Raw genomic sequence first — 18680 nt, forward strand, 5'->3', positions numbered from 1 at the left:
TTTGTGTGAAACTCAGCGGGTGCTTTTAACCTGTGAGGTTTGACCGATGGATTGTTTCCTTTCATTTACCTTAGTTTGATTGAAATGTTCAGAGTTAATCTAGATTCTGCATGCAAAGATCCTTCCCTAAGAAAATCCACGAGTCTCTTCAAGGATGTTATTCCTTCTTAAACATAAGATATGTCAAATGGATCCCGCAAAAGTTGTGTGCTTGATGATGGGTAAATCTGGGTATGAGATTTACAAATTTGCACTTACATGTATGCCTGTGGTTGCAATTCACAGATAGGCGCATAGCATCCATTCATTACCTCATCTTGAGCATTTGAGCATGGTTCATGCAAAATACATTGCTGGTCAGTTAAATCCATTAGTTGAAAATTTGGAAGTGAAGAGTAGTGTTGTAGTCTTCTCTATGTTGATGAATGCTTTTTGAGACTTCAAAATGTTTAGACATGCAATTCCTTTTTCATCTTGCTCCTGTGTTCTCAAATTTTTTTTTTTTCTACTGTTTTTTAAGGCCAAATATAAACCATGGGATATATATTTTTACCCTGAAGACCTCCAAATCATTTGGAAAAGGAGGTGCTGCAGCAAAAGAGATGGGTTGAATTTGTTGTTTGGATGGACTCTATGGTATGTAATCTTAGTTGGATTTCCAATATACTTTTAAACCATATTTTCATTTTATTTTTTAGTACTATTAGATATTATATCTTACCTCATTTTATGGTTAACATTGTATAACAAAAACATGTGTTGCATTATGTAATTAATACTAACATGTAATATTGATTTTTTTTGTCAGAATGCTATAGGTAATGATTGCCAAGACGATGATCCAAATTATGTTCAACATATATCAGGAGATGATGAGGATGAGGATGAGGATGATGGTGGTGAAGGAGGAGATGATGATTATAGTTGCGGTGTTGGTGATGATGTGGATCAGAGTAATGAGGATGGTCAAGATGATCATGAGGATGATCTTGGTGATGGTAGCTAGGCATGCACATGCATTGTTTTTTATGAAGAAATTATTGTGTAGAATGACATTGTTATGTTTAGATGGGTGTTGTGAATTTACCCTATATCAATGAGACATTTTTATTTTGTAATCATACAATGAGTTTGATTTATGTATGTTGTTAATTTATCATAGAATAACGATATTCATGAAATATTTTGATTTGTTAATCATATTTGAATTTTAGTTGTTTTGATTAAAAATAATACTGATTTTATTAGTATTATGTTGCTATTTTATACATGTTTTGAAAATTGTTAATGACACATTGTTATTTTTTTGGATGGATGTTGTCAATTTCTCTTAAATTTCTTTACAAATGATTTTGAATTGTGATATCTGCTTTAATGATATTTAGAAACTATCATATAGTTCACTATGAATCTATAAAAGGGGTCATATATGTAAAGAAAAATATACTCTATATAAGAAGTCGAATGCGGATGTAACCATGGATGCAAAATTGAAAGTAAAATTGGATGTTAAACTAGGAATTAATACAAAATGCAAACAATTGACATACAAAGTGTTTTAAATTAGAAGTGAAAATTTGTGCAATAGTTGACACAAAGAAGGGAACAAAACATGGCATACAAAAGGATATCAAATTGGGCAAAAACAAGGACACATAAATGGGCACCAAATTAGATGCAAAAAAAGACAACAACTAGATGTAAAATAAGATGCAAAGTTGAGCGTTAAAAAGAAACAAAAAACGTTACAAATTAATATGCCAAATGATGATGCAAATAATGGTGTAAATTTGGGATGGGTGCAAAAAAGGAAAAAAAAAAAGATGTAAGAAAAGACATAAAACAAGATGCAAAATGGGGCTTAAAAAAGGTGAAACCAAGGATGCCATATTGGATGTAAAAAATGATTCCTAATCACATGAAAATTTAGGCTCGAACTCAGACACAAAATTATATGCAAATGTGGACACAAAATGAGGCAAAAAAAGATGCAAATTTGGATGGTGAAAACGATGTAAAACTAGACACCAAAAAAATGCAAAATTGGATGAAAAATTCGGTGTAAATAATGGTGCAACATTGGACACAAGTAGACACAAAAAAATGGTGCAAAAAGGGGCATAAAATAGCTTAAAATTGGATGCAAAACTTGGTGCAAAAACAAATACAAAAGTAGACGTAAAAAATGGCTCTAAATTGAATGTACCATTAGACACAAAATAAGATGCAAAGGTGGACACAACACATGACTCAACATAAGATGCAAATATAAATGCAAATTTGCATGCTCAAAATGATGTAACATTAGATGCAAGAGATGGTGTTAAAAATGATGCAAAATTGGATGAAACAAATGACGCAAAATATGGTGCAAAATGAGATGGGAAAAATGGAGACAAATCAAACGTAAATGTGGATGTAAAAAATGGTCCAAAAAAAAATGCAAAAATGGGCACAAAAATGGATGCAAAATTTGGTGCTAAATCAAATTCAACACATGGTGCAAAGATAGGCACCAAAGCTGGTGCAAAAATAGAAGCAAAAACTAGTGTAAGACTAGATACAAAACCTGGCGTAAGACTAGATGCAAAAACTGACACAAAATGGATGCATAAAAAGACGTTAAATTGGATTCAAAATACAGTGTAAACTTGATGCAAATGATGGTGCAAAAATGGAAGCAAAGAATGACACAAAATAGGAAGCAAAAGAGAATGAAAAATAGATGCAAAAAATGACACAAAACTAGAAGCAAAACCTGTCATAAAATAAGATGTAAATCTTGGTTCAAAATTTGACGCAAAAAATGATGCATAGTTTGGTGTAAAAAATGATGCAAAATCTAGCGTGAAAAAGGATGCAAAATCAGGTGCAAAAAAGGACGCTTTAAAAATTGTACAATAGAGCCAGATTTAGCGCCAGGTTGCTCATCACAATTACAAAAAAAATGCACTAAAATCTGGCGCTAATCGCTGGTTTTGTTGTAGTGAAGACTCAGGTGAACTCTTTCCATGTTTATTAGAGTTTTCTACAATAAAAAGAAACGTTATCTTGTTCCTGAGATTGACTTGTTTATGCATCAGATGTTGTTGTAACTCATGTATGAATTTCATTTGAATGTATAACTAATCATCTTACTTATATGATACAAAGTTGATTTCATTAAGGTACTTTATCTATGTGCTGCTATGTATGTTCGGATTGGTTGATTTGTAGATTCGAAGATCATCAGTAGTTGCAGAGGGTCCGAACCCTACTGGAACTACCCAAACGAAGGACATCTGTGTATGTTCATCCATACATAGTTTGTTTATTTAAGCATGTTGCCTGAGTTGTATGCATGTTTCTTGCTGTAGATTACTCTTGCTCTGTTGGGGTTCTGACCCAAAACCCTAGGGGACTTATTCTCGTAACACCTAGGAATAAATTGGATATTAAAGGCAAGGAAGAAATTATCAATTATATCCCACACTTCATTCTGGTACGTCCTCAGTTTCGGGTGTTTGGCCTGACATTGATTTCTGATCTGCCTTACGAGCAACTCAAAGTCTTCATAGACTATTAGGCATTCAATATTCATATTTTTTGTCATTTGTAACCCAAGGAGAAATGCTTCATACTCTACCACATTGTTGGTCGCCTCAAACTCTAGTTTGAATGAGAGGGGTATTAGGCTACCCTCCAAAGATACTAACAACACTCCAGCTCCATTTCCCTCTTTTAAGTTTTCTCCGTCAGAGTATAATTTCCATACTTTGTTTTCATTTGTGTGCTGGTGTTCTGACTTCCTTGTTAGATGTACTGATGTTTCCTCTAGGAAGGTCTCATCTTCTTCTAGGAACAGGCAGGAGAGGTCAATATCCTTCCCATGCACTGGGGAGTTTTATGAGCCTTTAGCTGGGGTCACAATTTTTATAAACCTGGATTCTCAGTACAGCTTCCTTTGCTTGCCTCAAAAAGTGGGAATAGTGGCATAAGTCATATCTAACTTAATAGAGCCCCCCACCTTGGAACCCCAGGATCTAGATAAGAGCATGTCGAATCGAGGAGCCATATTGGCCACCACTATATCAATTACCACACTCATCACAAGGATATGAGCTATATTTACCACCAGATCCTTTATCATCCCTAAGCACTTGACTCTCATAGAGTCAAAGGAGTACAGGTCCTTGTCTGGTATGGTGATCTCCAAGCCTAGTTGTTCCATCACTGTCAATGGCATGAGGTTGTATGAGGCTCCGGAATCCAAAATGCAATTATGTAGTAAGAGGTCGTGGATTACTAGGGTCATGTAGAAGGGTGCAGTAGAAGGATCAAGCTCTTCCACATGTGGCCCAAAAACAACCATTGGCCTCTCCTCTTGGAGGTTTAAACTATCATGAGTTGGTGTTGAAGTAGCTGGATGCATGAATAGAGAGACTTGAGATTTATAATTAGGTTGCTTTAGAAGCTCAGTTAGTGGAACATGAGTTTTTACCTTTTCAAGCTCCTTCTGGAGATTGAATGTGGGTTGGACTTTTTCTGTACCTCCTGGCTTTGTTCCTTCTTCCTTCCCACTGGCAGTTTTCAGCAGGACAGGTGCCTCCTTTTTTGTGTGTCCCTCATAACTATTTATTTCCTTATTTGCAGAGACTTTTATCTTGGAAGGGTCAAGATTTAGCTTACCTTTCCCTTTGTATGGTATTGGAGGAATAACTTGGGGAGAAGTTCCCTCTTTTTTCCCTAGTTCTCTTGACCTCTTATTTGAAGATCTTATATTATACTTACATTGGAGTTGTACTTGCACGAAATCTACAAACTATTTGCAATAATAACCTATATCTTCCTCTTATGTGGCTGCCTCTCTATCATGACTGGCCTCATGGTGAGCCATATTCTCATGTTCTTCTTCAGAAAAAAGTAGAATGCATATTTTCCTACATCTCCTGTGTATCCGACAATTTCTCATCGGGATCATCTTCAAAATATAGAGGATGAGGGAAATGATTGAGTTGTTCCTTTCCTTCGCTTGGAAGTATTTGTAATGGAGGTCTTCTATACTACAGGTTATAACCTCGGTTGTTGACTTTATAATTCTATTTGGAGAGGCTCTTGTTCTCAATTTCAAGCCTTTCCACCTTTTGTGATAAACTCCTGATGAGTTTTTCCAATTCGTCCCACTTCGGGTCTAATGATTCTCTATCTTGTCCAAAGAAGGATGCCTCTTATTTTCCCCTTTTATTCTCGATAGGCTCTTTCTTTCCCCTTGAATTTCCTACTGAGGTGAAATTCGCTTCCACCTCAAGTGCATCAATTTGGAGTTGATATAGAGTGAGAGACTTCCTTTCCCTCAAAGTAAATCCAAATTCAGATTCAAAAGCTCCCAAGAAAGATACTCGAGCAGGAACTAGAGGAGGTTGTATATCAGCTGGCAGGTTATTGTACTGCTTATTGAACCTTTTTATAAATTCTAAGATATCCTCTTTTGGCTTCTTATTTATGGCATTAAATTTGCGAGGAGGTACTCATGATTTCTCTTTTCACCCCATTTTTGTGTGAAAGAGTTCTCAAGTTCCTCCCAGGTAGTGACGGAGGCATTGGGTAGGGCCTTGAACCATTTTCTAGCTTCTCCGTCAAGGGACTATACAAAAAGTCTCATGACCACATCAAGTTGTTCCATGTTAAGGTTCTCAACAAAGGCACAAAAGGTCTCAACGTGCCTTTGCGCAGTGTTGTCATCTTCCCCATTGAACCCAAGCAGAAGCTTGAGGTAGTTCTTGGGCATAGCACTTGAAGGCTGAGGTAAATTAAGAGGTTCATATTTATTTAGCAAAAAAACTGGAAGAGCAATCTGGATTAATGGAGGGGGATCGAGACTTTCCTGAGACACTTGGCCCAAAAAACAGTGGTAGGAGTGGCTAGACTAGTAATAGGTTATGTCATGGTATTAGGAGTAAGTCCTGAGTAGTGAGAAACAACGAGTTGAGAGTTGGATGAGGAGGCTACAAAGGCTGATGAGATGGTAGCATAGGAAGGGGGAGTTTTCTCTTTCCAGACTTTCCTGAAAAATATTTTTTCTGGGTCAAATACAAACGGGGCTTTTTGCTAAGATGTATCTGAGCTAGTGTGAGGCCTTTAAAAGCTAGGGTGATAAATGATAATGGGGTTTGTGGAGTTGCCAAGGTGATGCAGATGCAATTAGAACATAATTCGCTCACCTACACAAAGAGTGCTCAACTTGTCGTATCCCAAGGGAAAAAATCCTTCAATACATTCCCCGGCAACAACACCAGAAGATGTTGTAGCTCCCAGAGACAGCCTCAAATTTCTTACAAGACCAGTGCTTGGGCTGTCGTGGCGGAAAAAGTCATTTGTGCGGACACAACTGACCTCCCTAGGAGTCTAAACTCTCTAGCGACAAACAAGACAAAATGGAACGATCTTTCTCTAAATACACCTTTTAAAACGTGAAAACTACAAGTGTTTAGGCTTACCTTATTCCAAAACGTTGTTGTTGTAGTCCGTCCTTGCCGATCTGGATGAGCTCCTCCTTCACATCAATTCCTGCAACCACAAACAATCAAACAATTACCAAGCACTTGCATTTCATATAATAAAACATATATTCAACATGCAGACCAAGGAACACATGAAATAACTCATTAACACAAGCTATTGAGAAAAATGAACCAGTTTGTATTAATAACGAAACAAAGAAACTCTTACAACCTGGCCTTGGTGTTGTGCAAGTTCCTCCCAGGGTCCATCAAGGGTTTTCCCCTACTTTGACAAAGCTCACCCACTTCCAAGTAGAATCAAGCAAAGACAATCTCTCCTCACAAGGTTCTAAATGGGAGTCCTAATTCTTGCAGCATTTACCCAAAGAAAATGTATAGCTTCAACCTCCCCTCCCTCTGGCTCAATGCCTTTATTTATAGTGTTGTAAAGAGGTTATTCAGGTCCACCATCAATGTGATGATCCCCCTCTTTGGGTGGGATAGCTCCCTTATTGATGGGATAAGTTCCTCCTTAATAGGGATACATGAACCAACTGGAGGCGCATCCATTTCATCAAACCGACCTCTAGAATGTTCTAGAAGTAACCACAAGTAACTTTTTTAAGATGAAACTTGCGCATTTTGCCTTTTACAAAAGGACGCACCTGTCCCTTAACATACAGAGCGTCCAAAGACGCAGCTTTTGTGAACATGGGGAGCGTCCCCGCAAGTAAGGCTTGAGAGAACCTGCGTCCCCAGAGATAAACACATTTTTACAAGACTTTCTCTCTTCTTTGAGTTTGAGATGGATAGCAGAGGCATAAGACTTGCCTAAGAGGGTAGCATGACTGTTGATTGAGTCATACTAACTGTAAATAGTCATGGTGACATTTTTTAGTGTAACAGATTGCCCCCTAAAGTGCGAAGCCTGGAATAGATTAGGGTTTTGTAATTCTAGGAAGGGTGAAGCGCTTTATCATTTCGAGGATTGTCTTGTGGAGTACCTGGTTGGAACCTGCAATTTTCAACACAAAATACATGTATAAGATTATATCATCACTGAGGTAGGCATTCCCATACTCAGATTTAAAAACTTTAACTAATGGACTAACTACTCTGATACAGGAATGATCTTGCAGTACATCATTTTAATAGACTTTTGTAGACACAGTATGGACGCAGCCATCTGTTTATGATTAGTCTACATAGATAATGAATACAAAACTCCTCGCAGCCTGGATGGTGGAAACTAGATCCAGGGTCTTCATTTCTACTTCTCGAATTGGTACGATTCTAGCCATGTGATTAAATGATTTGATGTCGAACATGGTAGAAACCACTTGATTACCAGTCGATGATGTAAACTGTTAACAAGTGTGAGAGAGACCACTAGTAATGTCAATGGTTCTCAAAGTACCAAGCACAACCCGTGAAATGTGAATAAATGTTCTGATGTCGAACACTTCACGGAATCCTTTGATCGAAAGTCAATGATGTAAACTGACGTCAAAGGCGAGAAACCTGCCATTGATGCATGCAGACTTCAAGGTACTGTCGATTCCTAAGTCATCTTTCTAGATAATGTGTTGATGTCGATAGAAAGTGACCCGTTGCAGGCAAGCCCACAACACGAAATCATAGCTCAAGTTGAAGAAATGTTTGCTGTAAGGACCGACTCCAAGGATGGTAAAATGGATGACAAGTATTTTGCAGATGAAAGTTTTGCTCGCAGACCTCTTGAACACATAACGACACGACAGATGGCTTGGTGACGAATAACTCAGAGTTAATCCCGAAACCCGGCTAAAGACTTTCAAAGTGATTTGGTCAACTGTGAGGTAAAAGATTTCCCAACCCAGGTGAATGAAAAAGTGTCGTGTTCAAGAGTGGTAATAAAGTTTCTTCTGAGACAAAAGGTGACAAATAGGTTCATTCTTCTCTCTTTTCCCCCACCATTTCTGGCAAGTACCTCTTTATTTTTAACAAGCTTGAGGAGGATAACATATGCTTGATTGTAAGCTCATCCTTCGGATGAGTCCAACCTAGTTTGAGTTCGAACCCTAGGAAGGAGTGGTTCGTTCCTGTTTGTAATTGAACAGGTCCTCTACTGTAAAAGTTTAACGAGCCCAGTATAGGAGAAACTCGGCGTTTTTCAATTTTAGAGAGTCTGAAAAAACTAAAGGAGACTCCACGTTGAACTTTTTCGTAGATTTGTGTCCCTCAAGCCCGAAAAAGTATAAAATAATACTTGGGGGAACCGCTTGATCTTGCGACCAAGGAGTACTTTCATGTTTAGTGTCGTTGACCTGAAAAGTAAAAAGCGATCAAGGACACGTCGTTTTATTTCCAATATCGAGTTTGAAACGACAAAAACCCGGCAATCTTTTCCTGATTTTACGGTCAGAAAAGAGCTATAAGGGGACCGTCTTTTAATTCCGTTTTAACGAGTGTAAAAGAAACGCTCGGCAATCTTTTCATATTTTTAGGAGTCAGAAAAGGGCTTAAAAGATGACTCTGAGGTTTCACTTTTTCGTAAGTTTTAATGAGTTTGAAAAAGGGATAAAAATGTACTCATATGGCCGATTTTCAATTTAATTTACGAGCAGGAAAAGACGGAAAGAACTCGGCATTTTCATTTGTTTTACGAGAATGAAAGATAGCAAAATAATCTCGGGATTTTCATGAGTTTAACGAGTCTTGAAAATAACTGAAATTGACTCGAGATAGGTTTCATTTTTACAAAAGCTTGAAACAGAGAAAAACTATGCTTCAAAATAGTTTCATTTTTTCACAAGCTTGAAACAAAGAGAAAACTGTGCTTGATGCCCCCTAAGCGTAACTGCTAGAGCGCATGCCCCTCCAGCTTCATTTCATTCAACCAGTTGGATGAAATGAAGGTTGAGTTACGAGATCATTTGAAAGACTCGACCTAAAGAAAATTATGCAAAAACTGAAATAACTAACCTAAATATACAACTAACATTTATGAGATCTAGCCAAACTCTCGACTCAAGTAGAGGAGGATTTGTTTCATTTTTTAACGAGCTTGACACAGGAAAAGAACTATGCTCGGATTCGGTTTCATGTTTACGCAAGCTTGAAACGAAAAACTATGCTTGCTATAAGTTTGCATGCCCCCAGCATAATGACGCCAAACGAGGTACATGCCCCCCAAGCTTCATTGCATTCAATGAGGTGGATGGAATGAAGCTTTACTTTCTAGATCTTGGAAAGACTTGTGGGAGTTGTTTCATTTTTTTAGACGAGCTTGACACAAGATAAGGAACTATGCTCGTAACTACTCTCTACAATCTACCTAACAAAAACTCTACTCTAAAAACCTTGATTCATTTTTTAACGAGCTTGACACAAGACAAGGAACTATGCTCTAAAATCCTTGATTCATTTTTTAATGAGCTTGACACAAGACAAGGAACTATGCTCATGACTACGCTCTACAATCTACCTACTTAACCTACCCTTGTTTCATTTTTTTAACGAGCTTGACACAAGACAAGGAACTATGCTCCAAAAGTTCGCATGCCCCCAGTTTAATGATGCAAAACGAGGTACATGCCCCCCAGGCTTCATTGCATTCAACCAGATGGATGAAAGGAATGAAGGTTTACTTTCAATATTTAACTTGAAAAGGGAGTTGTTTCATTTTTAAGGAGGTTGACACAAGAAAAGAACTATCCTCATACCTGATTCATTTTTTTAACGAGGTTGGTACAGCAAAAACTATCCTCGCACACTGATTCATTTTTTAACGAGGTTGACACAGTAAAAGGAACTTTCCTCACTACATCCAGTTTCATTTTTTAACGAGGTTGACACAGGAACAAAACTATCCTCGCAACATTGATCATGGCTTCCAACTGGAAGAAAGACATGTCAATGGACACACCTTGATCATGGCTTCCAAGAGGTCTTCATCAGAAGGAAGAATACTTCTCTGGAAGGAATACATGTCAAGGGACTCAAAAGGGATAAGAACATCGTGTTCAAGTAATCCCATAGAGTTTTCCATGTCAATTACCGGATCTAAATCAAAGGAAGATGAGAAAACAGTGAGAGGCTCACTGACATCGATAACTGAAAACATGGGATCAGTTGCCACATAATTAACCCGTGGCGGGGTAGATACCACTTTAGAATCAGGAACATTTAGGGCTTTCATATTACTGGTAGTTGAAACAAGACTAGGGAATGAAAGCTGGTCTACAGTCACAATATTTCCATTGTGAGGGAAAGACATCATGCGAAAGAGAGTCGATACGACAGCTTTCATTGCATAAACATAGTCTCGCCCAAGGAGTAAATTGAAATCCAAGGGACCTTGAACTACCATAAGATCAACAAAAACAGTTTTACCTTCCAAGGTAATAGAAAACTTAGGAAGGATCCCTAAAGGTTCACTAATGGTTCTATTAAAATCTTTCAGATTCTGCGTAATAGGTGCAAGCTAAGGGGAACCCAAAGCTTTCCAAACAGTTGAGGATAAAATACTAACAGAAGCACCTTCATCTACCTGAGTACGATGTATGTCCCTACCACCAGCCTTGACAATGATTTGGAAAGGAATGGAGGAAGGAAGACGAGGTTCTGTCAGTCTATTCCAATCAAAGGAAAAGACCTCAGTACTTGGAGGGGGTTCTGTAGAAACAGGTGAAATGCCCCCCGGCATAGAAGAATTTGATGTAACAAGAAGAACCTGAGCGGTATGAAGTTCACTCTCTAAAGGGAAAGTGGGATCGACTGAATGTGAAATTGAATTGACCACTTGACCAACTAATGGATCATCAACCTGAGTGACATGAGTTTCACTCTCCAATGGAAGAGTGTGATCGACTGTACTTGAAATTAGATCAATCACTCTGTCAGTTGACGGTAGGTTGGGAGAAAGTTTACGGTAACCTGTTGGAAATTCTTGTTGTGGAACAGTAAGGTTTTCCAACAATGTTGAGGCTTCATCCATGTGAGGGCAAATGTGAGTTTGATGACTCCCTTTGCATAACTTACAAGGAAACCTAACTTTACCCTTTTTCCCAGGAACCTAACTATCACTGGTTGATGGATCAATAGAAAGTTGATGAGATTTTTCTGACCATACTTCCAAGACCTTTGGAATACCAGGACAATTGACAAGGAAGTGGTCACCCTTACAAAGCCTGCAAGGGTATTTGGGTTTACGATGCATGTCGGAGTTTTCCTCAACACAACTAACACTTACAGCCATGGTTGGTTGGTTGACTTCTTTCTTATCTTGCTTCTTCTTCTTCTTCTTCTTCTTCTTCCCTTTCTTCTTCTTCTTAGCCTCCTGGTTACTAGCATCAAGGCTTTTACCAGGCGAAAAGGAAGAAATGGAGGAAGAAAAATTAGGCGAAGAAGGTAAAGGGTCAACAGAAGGTTGGTGATGTTGAGATGGTGAACTCTGTTGAGGTGAAGCATCCGGTTGAGGTGGAACAATTGGAGTACTTTGGGCCAACGAAGTTGAAAATAACCATATCGGTAAACCTATTGTAAATCCAGGTAATGACAAAGTAGCCATATAAGGAGGACCAACATTTCCAAAGTAAGGAAAAGTACTAGGATTCTCGTTAGGAGGAGTTCCTAGGTTGATAAATTCCAGAACATTTGCCATTATATTCGACTTCAGTGAATTTTATTAACAATTTAAAACTAAAATTAACAATTCACAATTCACACCTAACAATTAAAATTCACAATTCACACCTATGGTCTCTAACAGTAAAAACAAACAAATTAACACGCGCTATCAAGTCTAGGAGTCAAACCATACACAAACAGTAACCTTCCGGACCGAAAACACTAGTTGGGGATGAAATCCAACATCGCAGAATTCAGTACAGAAGTGGCGGGTGGAACAGTTACCCCGGCAACCTGCTTAATGAATAGACTGGACCAAGTTCCTCCACTTTAACCGTCTCGAGTGAAGTGAACCCCCCAGAAAATCCAAGTGAGTATAACCGACGTCTGCTCCAGGTACAGTGGGATCTTCCCTCCACCGTCACCTTGGGTAGAATCCTAAGATTACGGCCACTAAGGTTACCAACAGCAACAAATACACCTGGGGGAACAGTCTACACTCCGACAGCACGCAAGGGCAGAGTATCAAGCTCAATCCCCTTACCGGCTCCTTGACAACAATCCAAGGTTTACCGATAAGTGACCCCTGGCTCCTCGACAATGGTTAATCCGAGGTTTACCGTTTGTAATACGTGCGTGTCTGGCGTCGTTCCCAACGAGGGAGGATTGATCCCCTCACTGGTTCGGACATGAGCTCGTGCTTCTCCTTTAAGAGGAGCTTTCCCAGAGTATAAATGCAACAGTTGGATTTATCCTACCACAAGATGAGATACTTGTTTGGTTTTGCTGTCTTGGAGAGTTAATTACTCTCCTACTCCAAGACACTAGCCTAAGCTATGTTGGTGTTTCAGAGCCCTAGAAATGTAAAAATTACTAGATGAATTTTAATTAAGCGCTGTGTTATTAAGGCTGTTATTACTCAAAGGGGGTAAATGGAGATGAAACCAATGGTGTTATGACCCAACTCAACTGAATGCAATCGAATATGATAATGGAATCTTTTCAATTCGATGAACCCTAACTAAAGTAAGGAGAGAGTTTCCATTCACTTCCAACAATGCAAAAAATTGATCACTAAGAGAAAATATAACAAATTCTCTAATGCACTAATTTCATTAAGACAAACTAATGCAAATCAATCCCAAACATTTTTTTTATTTTTATTTTTGTGTAAATTCAAATCAAAGAAAGCTGATCTAAATCTACGATTGATATTTCAGAATGTAAACTATGCAATTGTAATCTATGCACAATTCACTTGAAAGGTATGCAAATGTAATCTATGCACATTTTTCATTCATATTCCGAAAAGGAGAATTCTAATTTTGCAAATGTGATCTATGCAAGAGAATCCTCAGACACAAGATGATTCTAATGTGATCTAAGAACCAATCAAGTGCAAGTCGAGAAAATTGGGTGAGAGTTCCAAAGATCAAAAATAAAAAATACTCAAAGGCGATTAACACTCATACACAATTTAGCCCCCCCCCCCCCCCCGGCGAATGAGGGGGAATTTTTTTTGCAAAAACAGAAGCAAAAAGATGCAAAATTGTGAAAAGACTGAGACAAACCTCCAAGTAATGACCAAAGGAAAATAAATCAAGAATTTCTCAAGAAAGAGACTCAAAACACCCAATTGATGAAAGCTTAGAGCAGGAATGCCAATGGAACAAGCTTAGGTGAAGATCTTTGACAGGAGACTAATGGATATGGGCAGTAAAAACTAAGAAAAAGCAAAATCTAAGAGAAAAAATGCAAAAAATGGAATTTTCTCAAATTTTAGCAGGGGACGCAGGCTACCCGTTTGCACAGGTGCGGGCCCGCTCTGTGCACACAGCAAACGTGCGTCCAGGGACGCACTGTGCAGCACTCAGAGGGTGCGTCCTTTGGAAAAACTCAAGAAAAATCAAAATGAAACTAATCCTAAGCTAACCCACCCACAGACAAAGTCACAGAGCCAAAAACCAGAAAAATAAACCAATTTTCTCAAAGCAAAGTTCATACAAAGGAAAAGTCTTTTCTCAACAATGGATTCCCCAGCGGAGTCGCCAATTTGTCGTGGCGGAAAAAGTCGTTTGTGCGGACACAACTGACCTCCCTAGGAGTCTAAACTCTCTAGCGACAAACAAGACAAAATGGAACGATCTTTCTCTAAATACACCTTTTAAAACGTGAAAACTACAAGTGTTTAGGCTTACCTTATTCCAAAACGCTGTTGTTGTAGTCCGTCCTTGCCGATCCGGATGAGCTCCTCCTTCACATCAATTCCTGCAACCAAAAACAATCAAACAATTACCAAGCACTTTCATTTCATATAATAAAACATATATTCAACATGCAGACCAAGGAACACATGAAATAACTCATTAACACAAGCTATTGAGAAAAATGAACCAGTTTGTATTAATAACGAAACAAAGAAACTCTTACAACCTGGCCTTGGTGTTGTGCAAGTTCCTCCCAGGGTCCATCAAGGGTTTTCCCCTACTTTGACAAAGCTCACCCACTTCCAAGTAGAATCAAGCAAAGACAATCTCTCCTCACAAGGTTCTAAATGGGAGTCCTAATTCCTGCAGCATTTACCCAAAGAAAATGTATAGCTTCAACCTCCCCTCCCTCTGGCTCAATGCCTTTATTTATAGTGCTGTAAAGAGGTTATTCAGGTCCACCATCAATGGGATGATCCCCCTCTTTGGGTGGGATAGCTCCCTTATTGATGGGATAAGTTCCTCCTTAATAGGGATACATGAACCAACTGGAGGCGCATCCATTTCATCAAACCGACCTCTAGAATGTTCTAGAAGTAACCACAAGTAACTTTTTTAAGATGAAACTTGCGCATTTTGCCTTTTACAGAAGGACGCACCTGTCCCTTAACATACAGAGCGTCCAAAGACGCAGCTTTTGTGAACATTGGGAGCGTCCCCGCAGGTAAGGCTTGAGAGAACCTGCGTCCCCAGAGATAAACACATTTTTACAAGACTTTCTCTCTTCTTTGAGTTTGAGATGGATAGCAGAGGCATAAGACTTGCCTAAGAGGGTAGCATGACTGTTGATTGAGTCATACTAACTGTAAATAGTCATGGTGACATTTTTTAGTGTAACATGGGCACATCTAGATTTGGAGTGTCTCAAATGATTCTCAATAAAAGGGAGACCTCACGCACACGCACACACACACACACACACACACACATATATAAGAGAATGAGTTGGTTCGTTCATATAAAGGAGTAAGACATAAATTTAGGGTATTTCTTCACATGTACAAATCACATAAATATATGCATGAAACAGTGGAGGCCGAGTGGTTCAAGGACTTACAGTTTAATAATATTTTGTAGGGAAAATGAGAGAAGATAAGGAGAAAGAGCAACTCATCACGTAGAGCTTAAAGCATCAAGAATTCTACACTTAACACACATAGCTTGAGGCATTAAGAATTTCTATACTTATTTGAGTTACAAGTAGATGTAATGGATAAGAGAGGGACTGAATGCTATGATTCATGTAGCACAAATTTAAATATATAATTTCAATAATACATACAACCACATGCATTAACAATGTCGATACAAATGAATCTGTGAGGAACTTAAAAGCACATGCATTAACATATCTGTGGCATATCTATACAAATGAATCTATGAAGAAGCTTGAAATATCTCTAGCAGCTATGATTGCATGACTTCAGAGAAGAAACATGAACATAATGGGTTTTAATAGAGGGATAACATATTGTAATACTTGAAGGGGGAATCACCATCATTTCTCCATATTTGCAAAGATATGTATTATGATGTTATACAACCTGAAAATAACATGTAGATTTTTCTTTAGGATTTCTGAACCTTTGTTAAGTGTTGCTTCCCCCTATTTATCTAGAGAGGGGAGAATGGAAATTCATTACAACAAAAATATCTTTGGTCGAGTCTCAGCTGTGAGGTTGACTAGCTCTCTCAGCCAGGAATGACTCTATCGCCCAAAAACATTGCAGAATTAATTGCCTCATTGAAAGGAGGCACATTACAAGACAATAAATAAGTAAACAATCAGATGGAAATGTAAATAAAATATCTTTGTGGCCATCCATGTGATCACCTCTGCTTCAAGTTGCAGTTTGCTCTATGTGTGGCCTCCTGTGTTGCTTTAACTGATTCCTTTCACTTCTCCCTTTACTGCTTGAACCGTTCATTCTTTAAAGCTAGGAGTGGGCACCATCAGTTTCATGTAGCAGTACTGAAGCAAGAGACCTTGGGGTGATACTTCATCTTCCCTATATATGGAACACCATGCTTGATAACTAAATCCTCCTGAGTTACTAAGTCGCTTTTCACTCCTGTCAGCACCGACCATGATTCCATGTCACAATGGGCCTTTCTAGATTAGCCCATGTCAAGTTTGAATGCACAATATGTTTTCTTAAAAGCCATAGCTACCAACCCATCACACCTTTAAATCTTTGAAAAACACTATCAGCGCCTTGATATGCCTGATAATGCACTCACGGTGTAATACAGATGACTTTCCTGTGCTGGCCCTTCTCACTATAACTTCATGAAATAGGCAAGTTCTGATCCCCCCTTGGCCCCTTATGATTGAACCCCTTTTCCTTCATGTGACCAGGAGCTATGACTAGGTGCTTAGTCCTCAAGCGCTAGGCCCATTGAACTACCTGTCGAGGGGCTTTTCCCTTTATTATATGAAATCCTGCATACCGGCGACTTATAACATTTTACCTTTAACATTTCCCCTTGACATTACGATCATCGATCTGTAGGATTGGGTGCACCCAAGGTATCGCTATCACAACATGGGAGAGGAAGCCTCTTTACCTCCTTTCATAGTGCTGGCGAATTGTCTGGACGCTAAATCCTCATAAGTTATAACACATAATATATCGCATTCGGGAGGGTCCTCGCGTATCGCAATCGCAAGTCGGGAGAGATAGACCCCTTCACCTTTTTTCATAGCGTAGGCTAACTGTCTGGACCTGAAGTATTCATATGATATGCCAAATAAAATATCGCATCCATGGTGATCCCCCACATATCACAATCACAAGCATGGAGGGACTATGGTGGAGGAGGGCCTTAAATTGTGCGATCACTAATATGCAATTTGCGATGCCTGACATCATCACTACCACATGTCACTGTCACCTTATGAGTGGTGACACATGTCACCCAAAAATTCCCCCATAGGACCCTTGAAAATGTCGAATCTGCATGCCACGTGTCCTCTATACTGCCACATTAGGATGACATCAGCTTCCATGTGGCTTCATAAGGACCAATGATATTTTGCCACATGGCCCCCAGGAGGAGAGAGAAAAAGGCTCGCATATGCCTGATTTTGCGTTTATTTTCTTTGTTAAAGTTTCTTGGCCTTCCCCGGTGATTTAACATTATATTGGCACTTCCCCACATTGCGGCCTAGTTAACCCCGGTTCCGTTCAACATTGTCGATCGCCAATCTGCGAGAAATCTGATATGCGAGACCAACCACATTCCGCCACGTGTCCCCCCTAGAGGAGAGAGAAAGGGGCCACCTTCCCTTGGTTTTTTTTCTTTTCTTTGTTAATCTTATTTTTCGTCCCTTTCGATGCTTTACACTATTATCACAAAAGCATGATATTGCAAGGCTTTTAGAGTGGTACCCCTGCTAATCCACCAATTCGTGAATTGCGATGAACTCCCAGGGCTTGCCGATCACCAATAAGCCTAGTCACACCGATATGGGATTTGTGATATCAGAGATCGATGATTTCCATGGCCAAGTGCTTGTGTGCCACCCCTTTGTGCCTTTTATCGCTGATATGCGATTTCAGCGCTCTACATCATGACCTGCCGATATGCTCGATAAGCCAATGGACCAGACCTTCTGATATGCGATTTGCAAAATCGACGATCATTCGATCACAACTTTTGATGTCTTCCTCTTTGGTAGTGCTTCAGTAAGCCCCGATTTGCGATTTTCGATGAGCCGGACCCTTAGCCATTTCTCCTTTGTTTTGTGGCCTTAAAAGGGTTATCTTTAACCTGCTCTAACTTATGATCCATGAGTCAATTTTCAAACTTCTATATACCATTGGAAATCTTGTTCAAATCACTATGAAATGGAGAGGATCCAATTTGGTCTTTAGTGATTTTGTGGCCTAGAATATGGTTTCAAACTTCACTACTCTTTGGGAACTTTGATCAACTCAACACTCATAATGTAGTGAGTGACAGCACCTTCTAAGTCAACATGAGTTTCAATATCTCTATTGTGGTCTGAGATTCCTTTAATGATGCATGATAGAATATTTGTCTTACCTCCACCAGTGTCCTCTTTGGAACCTCTTTTTATTGACCTCCTTGAGCATCATCTTTCCATGATAGGATGATATCACTTGAAAATGAAGTTCACCCATGACAAGGCAACATCAGTCCCCAAGGTCAATTTTTTTTTATCTTTGTTTTCTCATGTGAGGTGTTGAATATGATGGTGCATCATCACACAAAAACTTAGAGAGGGGCCTTCTTGGGTGGAGATGCTAGATTGAGGAGGCAAGGGATGGAGGCTTGAGTGTTGGAAGTGTGCATTGTG

At 39.1% G+C, this 18680-nt stretch overlaps 1 long non-coding RNA gene across 1 annotated transcript; it reads left to right on the plus strand.

Moving 5' to 3' along the window:
• Window positions 1-479: 479 nt before the first annotated feature.
• LOC149201018 (uncharacterized) lies at window positions 480-1098 on the plus strand. The gene is made up of 2 exons (XR_016253394.1): window positions 480-636; window positions 809-1098. It is a non-coding gene; the product is annotated as an uncharacterized LOC149201018 (long non-coding RNA).
• Window positions 1099-18680: the final 17582 nt, after the last annotated feature.

This window comes from Pinus tabuliformis, chromosome 2_1, assembly GCF_031772625.1.
Source record: "Pinus tabuliformis cultivar Carrire ecotype Pingquan chromosome 2_1, CPIR1, whole genome shotgun sequence".
Lineage (NCBI taxonomy): Eukaryota > Viridiplantae > Streptophyta > Pinopsida > Pinales > Pinaceae > Pinus > Pinus tabuliformis.